Genomic DNA, 18,915 nt, shown 5'->3' on the forward strand with positions numbered 1-18,915 from the left:
GCTCAAGAACAGTGCGTAGAGAGCTTCATGGAATGGGTTTCCATGGCCGAGCAGCTGCATCCAAGCCATACATCACCAAGTGCAATGCAAAGCGTCGGATGCAGTGGTGTAAAGCACGCCGCCATTGGACTCTAGAGCAATGGAGACGCGTTCTCTGGAGTGACGAATCACGCTTCTCCATCTGGCAATCTGTTGGATGAGTCTGGGTTTGGCGGTTGCCAGGAGAACGGTACTTGTCTGACTGCATTGTGCCAACTGTGAAGTTTGGTGGATGGGGGATTATGGTGTGGGGTTGTTTTTCAGGAGCTGGGCTTGGCCCCTTAGTTCCAGTGAAAGGAACTCTGAATGCCTCAGCATACCAAGAGATTTTGGACAATTCCATGCTCCCAACTTTGTGGGAACAGTTTGGGGATGGCCCCTTCCTGTTCCAACATGACTGCGCACCAGTGCACAAAGCAAGGTCCATAAAGACATGGATGAGCGAGTTTGGTGTGGAAGAACTTGACTGGCCTGCACAGAGTCCTGACCTCAACCCGATAGATCACCTTTGGGATGAATTAGAGCGAAGACTGCGAGCCTGGCCTTCTCGTCCAACATCAGTGTCAGACCTCACAAATGCGCTTCTGGAAGAATGGTCAAAAATTCCCATAAACACACTCCTAAACCTTGTGGAAAGCCTTCCCAGAGGAGTTGAAGCTGTTATAGCTGCAAAGGGTGGGCCGAAGTCATATTAAACCCTATGGATTAAGAATGGGATGTCATTTAAGTTCATATGCATCTAAAGGCAGATGAGCGAATACTTTTGGCAATATAGTGTATCTCTGCACCACAACATCGTAGAGACTTCAAATTTGGCTTATTTGATTCAGACAAGCAAGGAGCCTTTAAATATCATGCTGGACAATACTTAGCCACACCCTAGCAACCATTTAGTGCACCCTAGCAAACAAAACCCATAGAGTTCCATTAAAATGAGCTCAGATGAATATCTCTGGATCAGAATATCATAGAGATTTTATTGTTGGCTCGAATGACCCAGGCCAGCAAGCAGCCTTGTTAGTATTACCCTGGAAACTGTCTAGCAACCAAATGAGCTCACCCTAGGAGCCAAGTAACAAAACATATATCTCTGCACCAGAACATCGTAGACACTTCCGGTTTTGTTCATTGGAATCAGGGTAGCAAAGAGCCTTTTGAGTATCACCTTGGTAACTGCCTAGCAACCAGATGGGGTTACCCTAGCAACCAAGTAACAAATCACATATCTCTGAACCAGAACATTGTAGAGACTTTGGGTTTCTTTTATTTGACTCAGGGTAGCAAGGAGCCTTTTGAGTATCACCTTGGTAACTGCCTAGCAACCAGATGGGGTTACCCTAGCAACCAAGTAACAAATCACATATCTCTGCACCAGAACATTGTAGAGACTTCTGGTTTTGTTCATTTGACTCAGGGTAGCAAGCAGCCTTTAGAGTATCACCTTGTTAACTGTCTAGCAACCAGATGGGGTTACCCTTGCAACCAAGGTAACAAATCACATATCTCTGCACCAGAATATCATAGAGACTTCTGGTTTCATTCATTTGACTCAGGGTAGCAAGGAGCCTTTTGAGTAAACAAGCAAGGGGTAGGGTTGCATAGGACTTCTTGCAGCTGGCTGTCTATATGTATGATGTTCCTTCTGTCTGTCTAACTGTAATACCTTCAAACTTCCAACTCTTCAAACTATTTTAAACTTTCATACAAGGCTTTGTCAAGCCAACATAAAGTTTGTCTTCAAACTTTACTATCTAGTTTACCTTTGAACTTTTTGGCAAAAACTTTGTGTTGTCCACCATGAGCTCTCCTCATCCAAAATGGCAGTCAGTCCCAAATAAATTTGCTTAAAAGTCAATCACATTCTGCATCACGTGGTTTCCCATGGAATCTTAAAAAATTAGGCTGGGTTTACTATCATTCAGATTACTGTCGCTTCACTCTAAATAATTAACAAAGTTTCTTTATTATTATGAGTACAGCATAATCTCAATATCTTGTGTCACATGTATAGCATATAATTAAGGAAAGTTGAATGTTTTCAGTAAAACCTGTTTATTTTAATGAGCAATATTTGCTGAAACAAGGAATCATTTTTTCTTTACAAACAGAGCGTGCATTGCTCAGGATGGTATTTTCCATAAGCCAATCAGCTCTAAAAGGTATGAACAGCCAGCATCGTCACAACACCGGCTCCACACATTCACAAGCGGCAACATTTGAAGTGTGCAGCACATGCAAACTACTTATTTCATTAAATTGGAGCCTTTGCGGTTTAATAATCACTCTAGGACATAAAATGATTTTAATTTGTGCTCCAAACGTTTAAGGAATTACATTTGTTTCAGATGGTATCAGTTTTTGGAATTGGAGCATTTTTACAAGCACAAGAACAAGTACATGAGCGCAGTATCAGACCCAATTCCAATACTAGTATCGTATCAGGACAACCCACCAACTAAACATATCATCATGCATAGTTAGAACAGAAACAATTCTCTTGACATCAAAGATTCATGTTCAGATAAACTGTGCCCAATTAAATTAAATGTTATTTTGCACAAATTCATCTGCCACTTCATAGAAGCTAGCCAAATTTGGCAGATGACAGCAGAGGCAGGTTACTTGATATGCCCTCATCCTCCAAAACCATGAATTTAACCACACAAGGTTAAAAAAAAATACGACCGACCCAGAATACATTCAGTGCAAGTTCACTTGCAAAAGGATAAATATTGTTTTTGCTGAAAAAATATCTGGTTGTCATTTGATGTCCAAAGTCAAATCTGGGCCCTGAAACAAAACGAGTCGAAAACCACTGATCTGTATAATATAAATATTTCATTAACTAATTTATAAATTCACTATTTTTTGATTGCATAAATAATTGAGGCAATAAACATAACAGGCTGTACACATAAGACCAGGCTGTGAAGAGTGGAACTTGTACTTCCTCTCAGCAGTAATAGTCTGGACTGCAGACACTGTATGGACAAGTGGTATGATCAAAATGCATTTTCCTGGTAACCAAAACACTGGGTAACTTTAGCTGTGATCACAGTAGATGTAGTGTGATGATGCTCAGCTCTGTGGTGGATTTTAGGGATGGGCAGATCGATCCTAAAGTATCGATACTTCCGATACTGATGTTGTATCAAAAACATCGATCCTCACACAAAAATATTGATTCTAAAATTATAAATTTTTTAAAATTTTGACTAAGCTGATCGTTCATTTCAGATGTGATTGGATATGTGCTAACCAATAATATTATTCAGTAAGGGGCGGGACATTTCCAGAGCCTGATGCACAAGCATCCCTGGAGTAACTATAATTTGCACTGTAATTTATTTCCCTGCTAAACGTCCCTGCTTCCATAAATTCACAGTATGCTCACCTATTCAGACACTACTACAGCACTGCTTCTGTAGTAAATTAATGCTAAAATAACAGCATATCTAAAGGCGACATTTCTTATTCCTTATAATTGTGTGTAATTGTTGTTAATAAGTAATAATAATAAAAAAAAAAAATAGTTAACCATTCTTTTTCTAAAGTAATATTGTAGTAAACCATGTTTGTTTATTTATTTATTTATTCTGAAACCATGGTTTTACCACAGTAATACTGGAGTAGTAACCATGGTTAATTGTGTGGTAACTATGGTTTAACTAAATCCCATGGTTAAACTATAGTTACTGTAGTGAACCTATGGTTAATTTTTATAAGGGTAAACAAATCAGAAGTCTAATAATTTTATGTATAGGCTCACAAATGTAAAAAAAAAAAAAAAAAAAAAAAAAAAACAATGACTTGAATTATGACTAAAAATTGTATTTTAAATTACCCATTTTATCACAAAAAAAAATCTATTTAATAGAAGTATCGGTATTGGTATCGGTATCAGCGATATTGGACTTGAAATTATTGGTATCGGGTCGAAAAGAAAATAAGCGGTATCAGCCATCCCTAGTCGATTTGGTTCAGCCATCAGCATCACAAGCTTGTCAGACAGCAGGAAATTACTAACATTAGCTGGGAAGAATTCCATATGACCATAAGATTCTGTGAGATTCTTTGGATATCGATTACATCTGTAGGAAGAGAGAGACAGAGGTTCTGTAGGATATTTCATATCCAGTGGCATCTCAGGGTCATTATTTAGTGTGGGGCACAAACAATCTCTTAACAATCAATTACCGATCTTTGAAACACTGACAAATAATTCCAAATTCTGTCACAGATGTGCTTCTCATGTTACACTTTATGTTCACATCAGTTATTATGAAGTTCTGTGAACGTGTGCATGTGTGTATGTGCTTTAACTGGCAAAGTTTAAAAACCAAATTTTAGCACAGCGGTTGATTGACAGGTAGAAGTTTCACACTAGAACTCATTGGTTTAACCGGACTCAAACAAGGGGAGTCAAAAAATCTATCATAAAAGCCGATCTACTGTCATTTATGTGCCATTATAATGGATGCTACACTCCTCAATGCCCTAGTACTTATAAAATGAAAACAAGTATAACTGATAAAAATAGATCATGACAGAAATTTTGCAGAGTGTGACAAATAAAGGCTTTTTTCTAGCGCAACCTCTGAACACGATGCCACACAGACATCCCTAATGAATTAATCTCAGCACAAAACACCACTAAGACATGCACATCCACATCAAAAAAGCTCAAGTAAATGTGAAAATAAACCACAAACAGGCAAATCGTCAAAGGGTGTGCATATGATCTCACTACCTCGAATGAAAAGCATAACAAAACGAATTAAAATGACAACAGACTTCCAATATTTATCAGTCATTGTAATCTAATACAAACCAATGCACCAACAACACAACACCTCAACGCAATGGCATACAATTCATTGAAATGATGAATGGTGCACTTTAACTAATCTAACCAGCAGCACATTAGAAAAAAATTGCATTTAAAACTTACCAATGAAGTTCATTACGCAGATCTACTCTTCACCTGGTAACTTCCGATGCTCATGTCAACAGCTTGACATAAATGAAGCTTTTGATTGGCTCAGGGGCAAAGGCAAACTAGCCCCTCAGGCCATCGTTAGCTGTGTCTCGTTTCGAAGGCTGCGTGCTAGGTAGGACGCATCCTTTGAAGGCTGCAGTATACCCAGCGTCCTCCTTTAAACAAGCCTCATTTAAACAAGACGGACTTCGTAGGACAAACAGAAATGAAACGTAACATGGTTGCTATGACAGCATGCCACTCTTTAACAAGCACGAGCACTTTGAGTGAGAAGGGAACAAAGTCCCTCTGGAAGGCAATGTATGAGGTACATTTTAGGAGAGTTACAATGATGTAAAGAGAAAAGAAAATAGATTTTACAGGTGTACTTTTAGTCTAATACTTTATTTTAATTATATATTAATATAATTATACATATTATATACTCTGCACCCATCTACTGAGGTACTTCAACTTGGGAAATAACATTACTTGCGTTTGAACATCATATTTACGGGTAAATTGGCATCATTTTATTTTTTACATTTCCGTTGAAGCAAAGAATTGTGGGTTGTGGGTTGTGAGTGCTCACGAAGGATACACCTCATGCATCCTCCGAATTTCCATGAAAGAAGGTCGCATTCGAAGGCTGCATTCGAAGTGTCCTACTCGCTTTTCTGAAACGAGACAGCCTCGATGACATATGCAGCCCACAAATGTGACCTCTGGAGGACGCAGCCTTCCAAACGAGACACAGCCATTGAATGCTCGTTGCACATGCGCATGACGTTCTCCAGATCTCCGTTTATTAACATTGAAGACGAAGGGCTAGCCCCACGAATAGCAAATGAGAACGATTAAATGGCTTTTATGCAACATACCTTAATAATAATAGAATTTATCAAAAGAATATATATATATATATATATATATATATATATATATATATATATATATATATATATATATATATATATTCCTGTATAATGGACATAAAATACATTTAAGTATATTACTAGTATATTAGAAAATATATTACTTCTTAAAATAAAATTATGATGATGCCATGCAATTTGCACAACAGCCCGGCTTAGTCCCACTTGCCCCTAATGTAGAGACGTGGCTGGTCATATCATATGACAGTTATTAAATCTGATGTTTTTTGTGGATATGTGTTGGCAGTATTTGCTACCCCATATTTAAGACATGTGTGCCATGTCAACTATTGATTTAAAAGTGCTGTGCAACAGACAAAAGTCTGTTTTTCTTGGAACACAAAAGCGCAATTTGAATGAATCTACTGGCCACTCCTTTCTAAATAATGGAATTGAAGGGGGCTGTCGAGCTCCAAAATGACCACAAAAAAAAAAAAAAAAAAAAAAAAAACACACTATAAAAGTATCATATACAGTTGTCTCAAAAGTTTGCATTCCCTGGCAGAAATTGTGAGATTTTGGCACTGATTTTGAAAATATGACTGATCATGCAAAAAAAACTGTCTTTTATAGGATAGTGGTCATATGAAGCCATTTATCATCACATAGTTGTTTGGCTCCTTTTTAAATCATAATGATAACAGAAATCACCCAAATGGCCCTGATCAAAAGTTTACACACCCTTGAATGTTTGGCCTTGTTACAGACACACAAGGTGAAACACACAGGTTTAAATGGCAATTAAAGGTTAATTTCCCACACCTGTGGCTTTTTATATTGCAATTAGTGCCTGTGTATAAATAGTCAATGAGTTTGTTAGCTCTCACATGGATGCACTGAGCAGGCTAGATACTGAGCCATGGGGAGCAGAAAAGAACTGTCAAAAGACCTGCGTAACAAGGTAATGGAACTTTATAAAGATGGAAAAGGATATAAAAAGATATCCAAAGCCTTGAAAATGCCAGTCAGTACTGTTCAATCACTTATTAAGAAGTGGAAAATTCGGGGATCTCTTGATACCAAGCCACGGTCAGGTAGACCAAGAAAGATTTCAGGCACAACTGCCAGAAGAATTGTTTGGGATACAAAGAAAAACCCACAGTAACCTCAGGAGAAATACAGGCTGCTCTGGAAAAAGACAGTGTGGTTGTTTCAAGGAGCACAATATGATGATACTTGAACAAAAATGAACTGCATGGTCGAGTTGCCAGAAAGAAGCCTTTACTGCGCCAATGCTACAACAAATCCCAGTTACAATATGCCCGACAACACCTTGACACGCCTCACAGCTTCTGGCACACTGTAATTTGGAGTGACGAGAGCAAAATAGAGCTTTATGGTCACAACCATAAGCGCTATGTTTGGAGAGGGGTCAACAAGGCCTATAGTGAAAAGAATACTATCCCCACTGTGAAGCATGGTGGTGGTTCACTGATGTTTTGGGGGTCAGTGAGCTCTAAAGGCATGGGGAATCTTGTGAAAATTGATGGCAAGATGAATGCAGCATGTTATCAGAAAATACTAGCAGACAATTTGCATTCTTCTGCACGAAAGCTGCGCATGGGACACACTTGAACTTTCCAGCACGACAATGACCCTAAGCACAAGGCCAAGTTGACCCTCAAGTGGTTACAGCAGAAAAAGGTGAAGGTTCTGGAGTGGCCATCACAGTCTCCTGACCTTAATATCATCGAGCCACTTTGGGGAGATCTCAAACGTGCGGTTCATGCAAGACAACCAAAGACTTTGCATGACCTGGAGGCATTTTGCCAAGACGAATGGGCAGTTATACCACATGCAAGAATTTGGGGCCTCATAGACAACTATTACAAAAGACTGCATGCTGTCAATGATGCTAAAGGGGGCAATACACAGTATTAAGAACTAAGGGTATGCAGACTTTTGAACAGGGGTCATTTCATTTTTTTCATTGTTGCCATGTTTTGTTTTATGATTGTGCCATTCTATTATAACCTACAGTTGAATATGAATCCCATAAGAAATAAAAGAAATGTGTTCTGCCTGCTCACTCATGTTTTCTTTAAAATGGTACATATATTACCAATTCTCCAAGGGTATGCAAACTTTTGAGCACAACTGTAGACCATATGACATTATTTCAAGTCTTGTAAAGCCATACAATAACTTTTTTAAAGTCATTATTCAATGAAAACCTTTGTTGTAGCTTTCACATCAAATATAGCTATGTCAAATTTGTCACAGCAGGCTTGACATCAATAGACCTTATTCACAGTAGCGCCATTGTTTATTCTTAACTTTAATGAAATGAGGCTGTGAGGGATAGGCTTACCATCTCTTCAATTGCATGCACTATATAAAGCTGTATTAAGCTCCTAGATCACATCTAATTTTCCACAACTCATGATGTCTGGAGTTTATTTGTCTACTGAAATTTCTTGGAAATATTTTTTTATTTATTTTTTTATGTTTCATCAGAGGAACGATCCAAAAACACTTTAAACAACTGTACAACCCATTTTCCATCTCTCACAGCCTCGTTGTCATTCCTGACAAAAGTAAAAGATATCTCCACTGTGAATCAGGTCTATGATGATTGGTCATGTCAAGTTTAAAGGAATATTCCGGGTTCAATACAAGTTAAGCTTAATCAACAGCATTTGTGGCATAATGTTGATTACCACAAAAAATTATTTTGACTTGTCCTTCCTTTTCTTTAAAAAATAAATAAAAATAGAAGCAAAAAATGAGGTTACAGTGAGGCACTTGCAATGGAAGTGAATTAGGACCATTTTTGGAGGTTTTAAAAGCAGAAATGTGAAGCTTATAACTTTATAAAAACACCAATTCTTCTGCTAAAACTCATGTATTTTTTGAGCTGTTAAGTTGTTTAAATTGTCATTTTTACAGTCATTTTAGGGTTTGTTGACATTATATCGTAATGGCAACGAAGTTGTAAAATTGGCAAATTGGCAAAATTATTGATAAAATGTTAATAAATGATTTTATCACACTAAAATCATGTTTAAACGCATATTATTTATATCTTGTGGCTATACTTTTAAAAAAAGTGAGTATTTTAACATAAAAAAAATGGGCCCCCATTTACTTTAATTGTAAGTGCCTCACTGGCACCAAGATTTTTGCTTTTTTTGAAGAAAAGGAGGTGCAAGTCAAAATACATTTTTGTGGTAATCAATATTATGCCACAAATGCTATCAGTTGAGCTTAACTTGTATTGAACCTGGAATATTCCATTAAATTGATTTTCAGTGAAGAATAACTTGCACATTTCAGTTGGTTTCTCAGACAAAGCTATCATATGGCTATTTAAGAATTGAAATGAGTAGTTTGGGCTACTTTTGTGATACTTTTATAGTGCTTTATTTGCTTTATTTATTTATTTATTTATTTATTTTCATTGATGGTCCAAGTCCCCATTCATTTTCATTATATGGAAAAGAGTGTCCAGTACATTCTTCAACATTTCTCCATTTGTATTCCACGAAAGAAAGTAATGCAGGTTTAGGATAACATCAGGGAGAGTAATTGATTTTCAGTTTTGGGTGAACGATTCCTTACAATATAACCTAAAGTACCATGGGAATACCATCTAATACCATCACTGTACCATGTTGCCATCCCATTACTTTTTTGTAAGAGCTTGTTGATGAGAAACAGTGAAATGAGCCCGCTTACTGAACCAGCGTTTACTGGCAAACTTCCATCCCAAATGAGTCAAGTGCATCTGACCAGCTGCACCTGTAAAGCCAACCCGCAGTGAGCAGATTAATCACCTTGCTGCTGTAAACATCTGCAAGAAGCTCTCTTTCCTCATCAAACACATGTATACAAATGCACACACCTCTTTCTACTTGCTGTGGAATTCTGCAGACCATCTTTATTAACAGCCTGAACAGGCAATATGGGAGGGAGGAGGTGCGAGAGATTTTATTTGTATTAATTTATATTTACTCTGTCAGAGCTGTAAATGCAGGTCTGGGTTGTTGTCAGAGCAGAGCGCAGCTTACGCTTCTGGTATTGTGTTCCTTTCACTGGGGCAAAATACGTCAATATCGCTCACCAAATATTACACAGTAAAACCCCAGAAGACAACTGTTTATTATGGATTCTTTCTCTATAATGTTCCCTTCTAGTTTCTCTATTGTCTATTCTATGAAGGTCTCTATGATATTGATTGTGATGTCAGAAGTAGGAGTCACTTAACGCCATTATTGCGTACAATAAACACACACAGAGGCCATGACTCCTCTTAGCTGAGCAGAGTTAAGTTCTGGTCTCACCATGTAAAATCTGGTGCAGACAGGACGCAATGTAAACATGAACATTTGTGAAAAAAATCAATTTTATATATATATATATATATATATATATATATATATAATCCATATGACCATATGACTTAAACACTACATTCCAAGTCTTTTGAAACCATTTGATAGCTCATTATTCATTAAAATCTTCCCCTCCGCCATAGTTCTCAAATGTTCTGCCACATATCCAAACTTGGCACATTGTAATTTGATATGGCGTTTGGCATCATTGGCATCAAAACTGGCACAATGTGTCTTTGTATGGCAAGATTGAATATGCACAAACTGAAATGAGTTTTGAAAGCAATGGTGAGAGTGAAATTTTCAGTGAAAAATGGCTAAAATTTTGGTCTGTTCCTCACAAAGTTATTGTATGGCTTCTGAAGACTTGGAATATGTGAATCATATGGACTAATCTAATGGTGCTGTTTTGTTGTTTTTGACACTTCACAGCCTTTGGTCACTCTATGCTTTCGTTGTAAAAAATAAAAGTGCTGCATGAACATTCTTCAAAACATCTTTTGTGTACCACTGAAAAAAGTCACAGGTTTGGAGCAACATGAGAGTGAGTGAATGATGACAGAATTGATTCATTGAGATGACAAAAAATCATCATAGAAATAAGCATTTTAAATTTTACAGGATTACACAGGATTTCACAAGTCTCTTTATTTTGGGTGCTGCTGAGTTTAACCAGAAACTCATTTACTAGAACTGGTGAAAAGAAACTGATAAATAATTTTGAACTCATATCTCCATTTGAAGAGCAACAGTAATTTTTGCTTTTATCTGGACATGAATGTTTTCTGAGAATAAAGTAAGAGACCTTCCATTTTACCCTCTGAACTGCAGCTGTCGTCTATTGCCAATTTTTTTTATTTATTTATTTATTTTTTTTATTTTTATTTTTTATTTTTTTTTGCTTCGCTGAGAGAATTTCCTAAAGGCTCCACAGCCTAAATAATAAGGGCACACAATATCACTGAGAGTGCTGAAAACTCTACCCAAACAAAACATGAAACAGTAGAATGTAGAGTTTATGATTCGTGAACAGTGGGGTGGATGCGGTCGCCATAGCAATGCTAAATCCTTGAAAACTTGAAATGTAAACAAATAAAATTAACTGAAAGCCTTGTTTTTCTTATAATTTATTTTTCCAAAAACACAGAATCTGTGTTTCTCAACCCATGTTTATCGTATACCATTGTTGCAATTTCGTGTTTTAGAAGCAGCTCTAAGTTCTTATGTATGTGGATCTTTCCAAAGCTGAGAATGTTTTAGCCAGTATTCTATTGGGTGGTTCTGCGAGATCAGGCTCTCCAGAGTGCCATGAACTGCACACTCTGTCTGAACTCAAATGATGAGAAAACAAGGCGTTTGAAATGAAGCAAGTCGCTTATATTCAGAATTACCCATAACCCCCTCTCACTTAAAGGCATAGTTCACCCAAAAAGGAAAATTCTCTCATGATTTACTCACCCTCATGCCATCCCAGATGTGTATAAATTACTTTCTTCTGCTGAACACAAACGAGGATTTTTAAAAGAATATTTCAGCTCTGTAGATCCTCACAATGCAAGTGAATGTGTATCAAAATGTATATGTTTTAAAAAGCACATAAAGTCAGCATAAAAGTAATCCATACGACTCTAGTGGTTAACTCTATATCTTCAGAAGCATAATGATTGGTGTGGGTGAGAAGCAGATCTAAATTTAAGTACTTTTTTACCATCAATTCTCCTCCCTGCTCAGTAGGTGATGATATGCATGAAGAATGCGAATCCCCAAAAACAAAAGAAGAATGTGAAAGTGGAGATTGATAGTAAAAAGGACTTTAATATTGTTCTGTATCTCACCCACACTTATCATATCGTTTCAGAAGATATGGATTACTTTTATGCTGCCTTTATGTGCTTTTGTAGCTTAAAAATTTTGGTCACTATTCACTTACATTGTGAGGACCTACAGAGTTGAAGAATTCTTTTACAAATCTTCTTTTGTGTTCTGCAGAAGAAAGAAAGTCATACAAATCTGGGATGGCATGAGGGTGAGTAAATGATGAGAGGATTTTCATTTTTGGGTGAACTTTTCTTTCAACCACAAAGTTAAATTAAGACAGGATGTCTGGTTTATTGAGGAAATTTGTCCTCAGTACAGCATGATTTTAAAAAATCCATGGGATCTGTTTTTACATGACTTGTAAAACCTAACTTGCAATCGACAGCATTTGTGGCATAATGTTGATTACCACAAAAATTAATTTCTACTCGTCCCTCCTTTTCTTTATAAAAAGCAACAATCAAGGTTCCAGTGAGGCACTTACAGTGGAAGTGAATGTGGCTGATTTTTGGAGGGTTTAAAGGCAGAAATGTGAAGCTTATAATTTTATAAAAGCACTTGCATTAATTCTTCTGCTAACTCATGTATTATTTGAGCTGTAAAGTTGTTTAAGTTTACATTTTTACAGTCATTTTAAGGTTTTAGGGTTTGTTGACAGTATATCGTCATGACAACGTAGTTGTAAAATTCGCTATAACTTTGCACAGAAAAGGTTAGTAAGTGATTTTATCACACTAAAATCATGTTAACATGCATATCGTTTATGTCTTGTGGCTATACTTTTGAAAAAGTGATAATTTTAACGTAAAAAAATTGGCCCCTTTTCACTTCCATTGTAAGTGCCTCACTGTCACCTCAATTTTTGCTTTTTTTAAAGAAAGGAAGGACAAGTGAAAATGAATTTTGTGGTAATCAATATTATGCCACAAATGCTGTCGACTGAGCTTTACTTGTATTGAACTTGGAATATTCCTTTAATGTACTTAGGTAAATGATGTGACACTCATTTTTTGTTCGGATCGAGTAAGTTATTTAAAAATACAATACAAATACATAAAAATGCATTTCACACAAAATAATTGCTTGAATACATCTCTACTATGATGAACGTGCTTAATTTCTGAGTTCAAAGTCATTTAGATAATTGTTTTTTTTGCAACACTTTTCTTGTGAAAGTCAAAGTGCCGCTTTACGCTTGCATTGAGCAGTACATTGGAGCCCTGACATGTGAAAGAGATTTAACTGTTTGCATACAAGACCTCAAAAGTCACACAAATGTTGAATAAATCGTTTTTACTAGGCCACTATAGAGGAAAAAAAGCATTAGATAAAAAAGAACATAATGTACCAAACACGTATTACATAAGTTCAAGAAATAAATCCTATTTACACAATGGTGCTGGTAAAAGGCAGATGACCCTGCTGGAAATCTCTGTGTGTGACTGAAACAGAACAGAACACACACTATACACCATGTGTCTCACTCCACATGCTGCCTCTCATCTCTTCTGTCTTTTCCACGCTCCCTTCTGCCCATTTCCACAGTCCTTTCATCTCTCCCTCTCTCCTTTCACACCTAGACTTCTCCTCCTCTCTGCATTCCTCCACTCTACACTCGCAGATTACCCTCCTCTCACATATGCAAACTCTGGGAGGGATTCTTCCATCCTGTCCTCTAATCTCCTTCCCTCCCTCACTCTCTACATTCATCCTGTACTTTTCTCTCCTTCCACCTCCCCCAACTCCCTTCCCCCTGGTGTGAGAGAGTTGTGCTGGCTGTAATGTGTCAGTGTTACCCAGTATGTCTTTGGCAGTATTGACAGTACTGACTCTCTCTTTGACCAGAAAACAGGAACAGGAAGGAATCCCAAGATGCGACCAGACTGTCCACTCTGGAGGAGTTCATCACATCCTGTGCATTTTTTCCAACCATCTTTCTTTCTTTGTCACTCTGATGTGCTTTTCTTAAAGAATCAAGCTTCTTTTTACTTTATTCGACATCAGTTGGATTTTCTATCAAAGGCTTGTAAATCATATTCCAAGTCTTCTGATGGCATACAATAGTTTTAGGTGAGAAACAACCCGAACTTAAGTTATTTTACAGTGAAAATCTTGAGTCTATTGCCCATTAATGAGCGCTATGAGACAAGCTCGTTCACATTGGCATGCATGTTCATGTGAGAACTACCATTGTTTAGTGCTGAAAACGCTATGTTTTCAGGACTTGCACCTGTATTTTGATCTGTAAACCTGTGCTGTATGAATGGAACTGCACTGGACGACTAGTTGTCTGTCACATCATAAAGTGAAAAGCTTTCAAAGCTGCTGTCGGTTAATTGAGATTTAATAGAATGAATTTGCGCTTTGATTGGACTCATCTATTAAATATAAATTAAATATCAGCATGACATCAGTTTGTAGGCAAACCCAGAAGGCTAATTCGCCATGGATTCCCTCTGGATTTGTGAATTCAAAAGTGAATTTTGAAGCCGATCGTGTTTTTGTAATTCAATATGGCTTCAAAAATTACATTTGAGACATGACAGTGGGTAATTTATGTTGTAGAACAGATGTCCACGTATCGACAAGTAATGCTTACCACAGACCTTATTTTACTAATAAATCCAAAACTCCCATTATAAAACCCCTGAGGAAATCCAGAACCATACTGAATTCATCACCTGAAATCTCTTCTGGTTTGTGGACTACAACATGAAAAGCTCTATGGAAGTCATCATCTTTAATATTTACTGTTGTCACTGTCACTATGGTTACAGGGGCTCCCTGTCTGTCACTCACTGGACGTTTTGTCGATGTAGTGACAATAGGGGTTGCCCTTGGGAGCCCCAAACACCTCTGATCTTTGAGAAAAGGCCAATGGGAATTGGCGAGTGGAATTTGCATGCCACTCCCCCGGACATACGGGTATAAAAGGAGCTGGCTTGCAACCACTCATTCAGTTTTTTTCTTCGGAGCCGAGCGGTTGTGTTTCAGCAAGCTGAATTCCTCCGCCGATCCATTCACCTCGAAAGCTGTTGGATTTAGGGTGCATAATAGCGGTTTCTCCCCCTCTTGCACCGGTGGTGTGCAGAGAACGCCCCTGGGCACTTCAGCAGTTAAAAGAGTATATTCTTCCTAATAAAAGAGTATATTTTCCTACTAAAAGAGTAGCACAGACAGAACGTCTTCTTAAAGATGCCTTTCTGTCTGTGTATAATTCCTGGTTGCGGTCGCTATCTCTCCGCTTCTGATGGCCATGAACGCTGTCTCACCTGCTTGGGCGCTGCCCACGCGGAGACATCATTCGTGGATGGGTCATGTCCTCATTGCAAGAACATGACCATGGCAACATTGCAGTCGTGGCTTTCCTTCGTCAGAGGGAAAGCCACCCCAGTGGCTCCCTGCTTCGCTCCTTCTACCTATGGGTATGAGGCCATGGCGGTTAGCACTGGGGGCGATTTGAGGACCTCAATGGGAGCTTCAAAGTGGAACTCTCTACTCCCTCCTGAACCCTCGCGACTCAAGATTGGTTCCTGGGCTCAGAGTGCCGCTCACGGCCACACCCCACCCCGGTTCCTTTCTTCCCGGAGGTGGACGATGAGCTCACGAGATCGTGGCAGGCACCTTTCACTGCCCAGACCCGATTTATGGTCTCCTCCGCTCTCACTACCCTTGACGGTGGGGCTGCCAGGGGGTACTCGGCGATTCCCCAGGTGGATAAGGCAGTTGCGGTGCACTTGTGCCCGCAAAACGCTGCCACCTGGCGGAACTGTCCGAGACTCCCGTCCAGGGCCTGTAAGCTTACGTCATCACTGGCGACAAAGGCCTACGGTGCCGCTCAACAGGCCGCCTCCACCCTGCACACCATGGCTCTCCTGCAAGTGCACCAAGCCAAGGCGCTGAGAGAACTGCACGAGGATAGTTCTGACCCAGGATTGATGCAGGAGCTGTGCTCGCCATCCGATCCACATGAGACACTGCCGACAAGACTTGGTAAGACCATGTGACGTATTTCTACACAATTTCCTCCCCCTCAGGCAGGGTGTGGTCTCCGCAGTGCCTTCCCCTTGGGAGTGACCCCCCCCCCCCCCCCCCCCACGAGGACGCTATATGGCCACCAGCTGGACGATTTTTCCTTTTAGGGAGAAGAAAGAGAAGAGGCCGCGGCTGGGGCAGCAGGTCCCCATTTTTTAGGCAGTCGGGCATGCTGGCTACGAGGCACACAATGGTCTGCCCGTCTCGCACCGCCAGTTCACGTAACACAGTTCAGCTAGTTGTGGCATTTTGTATAGGGACCCCTAGTGTCACTACATCGACACAACGTCGAGTGAGTGACAGATAGGGAACATCCTGGTTACTTTCATAACCTCGAAAGTAACCAGGATGTTATTGATCATTTGTTTATCATGAGAATAAAAGGGGGCTTCACTTTGGGTTTTCATTTAAACAGACAGTATTCGAGCCACTAATGAAAGCTGTTGTATAAGCAGGACAATTTGAGAGTCACACCTGTTAATAAATACGGTTGTCAATCCAAAAAACTGACACTTTGAACATGGCCAAACAGAAGGAAAATGTATTATTATCTTGTATATGGGTGTATATACAGTATGTGCCAGCATTTGTGTGTCCCTGTTGTCAGGACCAGCGATAGAGCACAATTGCAAGACAAGGTATTAACTCAAAAACTTTAATGGAACACAAAACACCACAAGGGGAGAAAACAGAACTCAAAGATACTGCTGTAACTAGGTAGACAGGTGAAAATTAAACTTAGAAAATCAAACATCAAAACCTTCCAAGAGCTTGACAAAACTAAGAACCACACTGACAAACAAGTCTCAAGAAATGTCAAGCTCATGTGCCAAACAAAAGATTCTTGGGGTTTAAGTAGCTCAGAGGTAACAAGACCAGGTGCACACAGTCCCGTAATCAGTGTTGTTCCTGGTTCTTTTACTCTTTGTTGTTTCTGAGTCTCTTTTATCTTTACTGCCGCCTGCTGATGGACACCTGTAGGTAAGAGAGTAAGATTGAAAATCCATGTAAAAAAAATAAAAATAAATAACTTTATCATGGGCTTACCTGGTGTCTGGACATGTCTGACAGACACACACACGCACACACAGCGCTGTTCTCTAAGAGCCAATATCACGGCCCCTGAGATTAGCAGTCACAACCGCAGGGAAAAATGGTGTTGCAATAGATAGGAATGTCATCTTCTACAATCCTTTATTTCTTTCTTCAGTATGATTCAGTTGGTCATCTCTATATCTCTACAGTATAGAGACAAAGAACAGCACAGAACATGAGTTTGATTTGTTTCTGATGAATTTCTCAGTTTTAAAGACATCTGCCCTAGTCATCTGACATTTGAACCCATACACACACACACACACACACTCAAAGATCACAAAGCCAAAACTTAGCTTAGCTTCATTAACCCCAAATAATCAAAGCAAGTACAATTTGGTCTTCGGTAGAAACTGATAAGAAATATTTGATTGCAGACTTTGTTATTTTGGAAAATTTGAGCACAATATGAGACACTGTTGAGATTGCTGAAACCCTAAAGGTGACACATAAGTTTATAGGGGCCTTTCTCAGGAGAAAATCTGAAATACAGGAGACTTCAGCAAAGTCTCAATTTGTTCTCCAATCACATAGCTGTCTTGGAGAAACAACTGAGATATTAAATAGATCTCATTTGTGAATTTTTCCCACTATTGGTCTCTTCTCCACCTGACTTGTGACATTCTAAAGATGTGTTAGCTATATATTTTAGAAAAACCGTTCCCGTAAGAATTTATGTAGTTATGTCCTATCTAACATGCACTTATATAAAAAAAAAGAATGAATAATTTTGTCAAATTGGCATTAAGCCTTTTAGCTGTATAGGAAATCATGCCACCTGCTCTCTGTCCAATCTGGCCCCTCTTCATTCTGAAAGAAGGCATGAAATATTGATAAACAAATTTAATGATAGGGAAAGATAATCACCAAAGAAGTGAAAAATTATGATGCAGAAAGCATCTTGTCAAAAGCGGATGCAAAGCCTTGCTAAAATAAAAATTAAAAAAGAGTGTTGGCGACTTAATGCTAATGTGAACTTTTCAATTCTGCAAAAAAGAAAAAAAAAAAAGTGCAATTTTAATCCCATTCATTTAATGGGCAAATCTCTTCTACATTTGAGAGTAGCTTTTTCATGCAGCAAGCTGTTTTTAAGCTCATAGTTCACCAAAATAAATGCTGGGTGAGGTTAAATCATTGGGGAAATTGCTCTCATAGCGGGAAGCGCTTTGTAAAATGTCATTTCCAGCCTATTTCAAAGGCACATGCGTCACCTCTCTTTTTCTCTCTTTGGCTCTCTCTCTCCAACTTACTATCTCCCTTTCAATCTCGCTTCTATCCTTTCTTCAAAAGCCTTCCTTTATATATATATATATATTTGTCCCAATTTACATTAGGTGTCTTTTTCTGCTATGTCCTATGTACATAAAAAAATAAGCATTTGAAAACTAGGCATACAATGTAGGCTACTTATTGTGTTCATATGTGTTGTTCTGTGAAAATCTTTTAAGATTCGCTTGTGATGCTACTAAGGTTAGTGCACAGGTAGGGTAAAGTTTAGAGGTAGTGTTAACAATGTAATAACCTATGTAATTACATACAACAAGTACTTTAAATGTAAGATCAATGCAATAACACGTATGTACACAATCATTACATAGCATAGCATCAAATACTTATTTTTTGTATGTCTTTTTTAAAAAAAAATGTTTTATATATATATATATATATATATATATAAATA

Source organism: Myxocyprinus asiaticus, chromosome 20, assembly GCF_019703515.2.
Source record: "Myxocyprinus asiaticus isolate MX2 ecotype Aquarium Trade chromosome 20, UBuf_Myxa_2, whole genome shotgun sequence".
NCBI lineage: Eukaryota > Metazoa > Chordata > Actinopteri > Cypriniformes > Catostomidae > Myxocyprinus > Myxocyprinus asiaticus.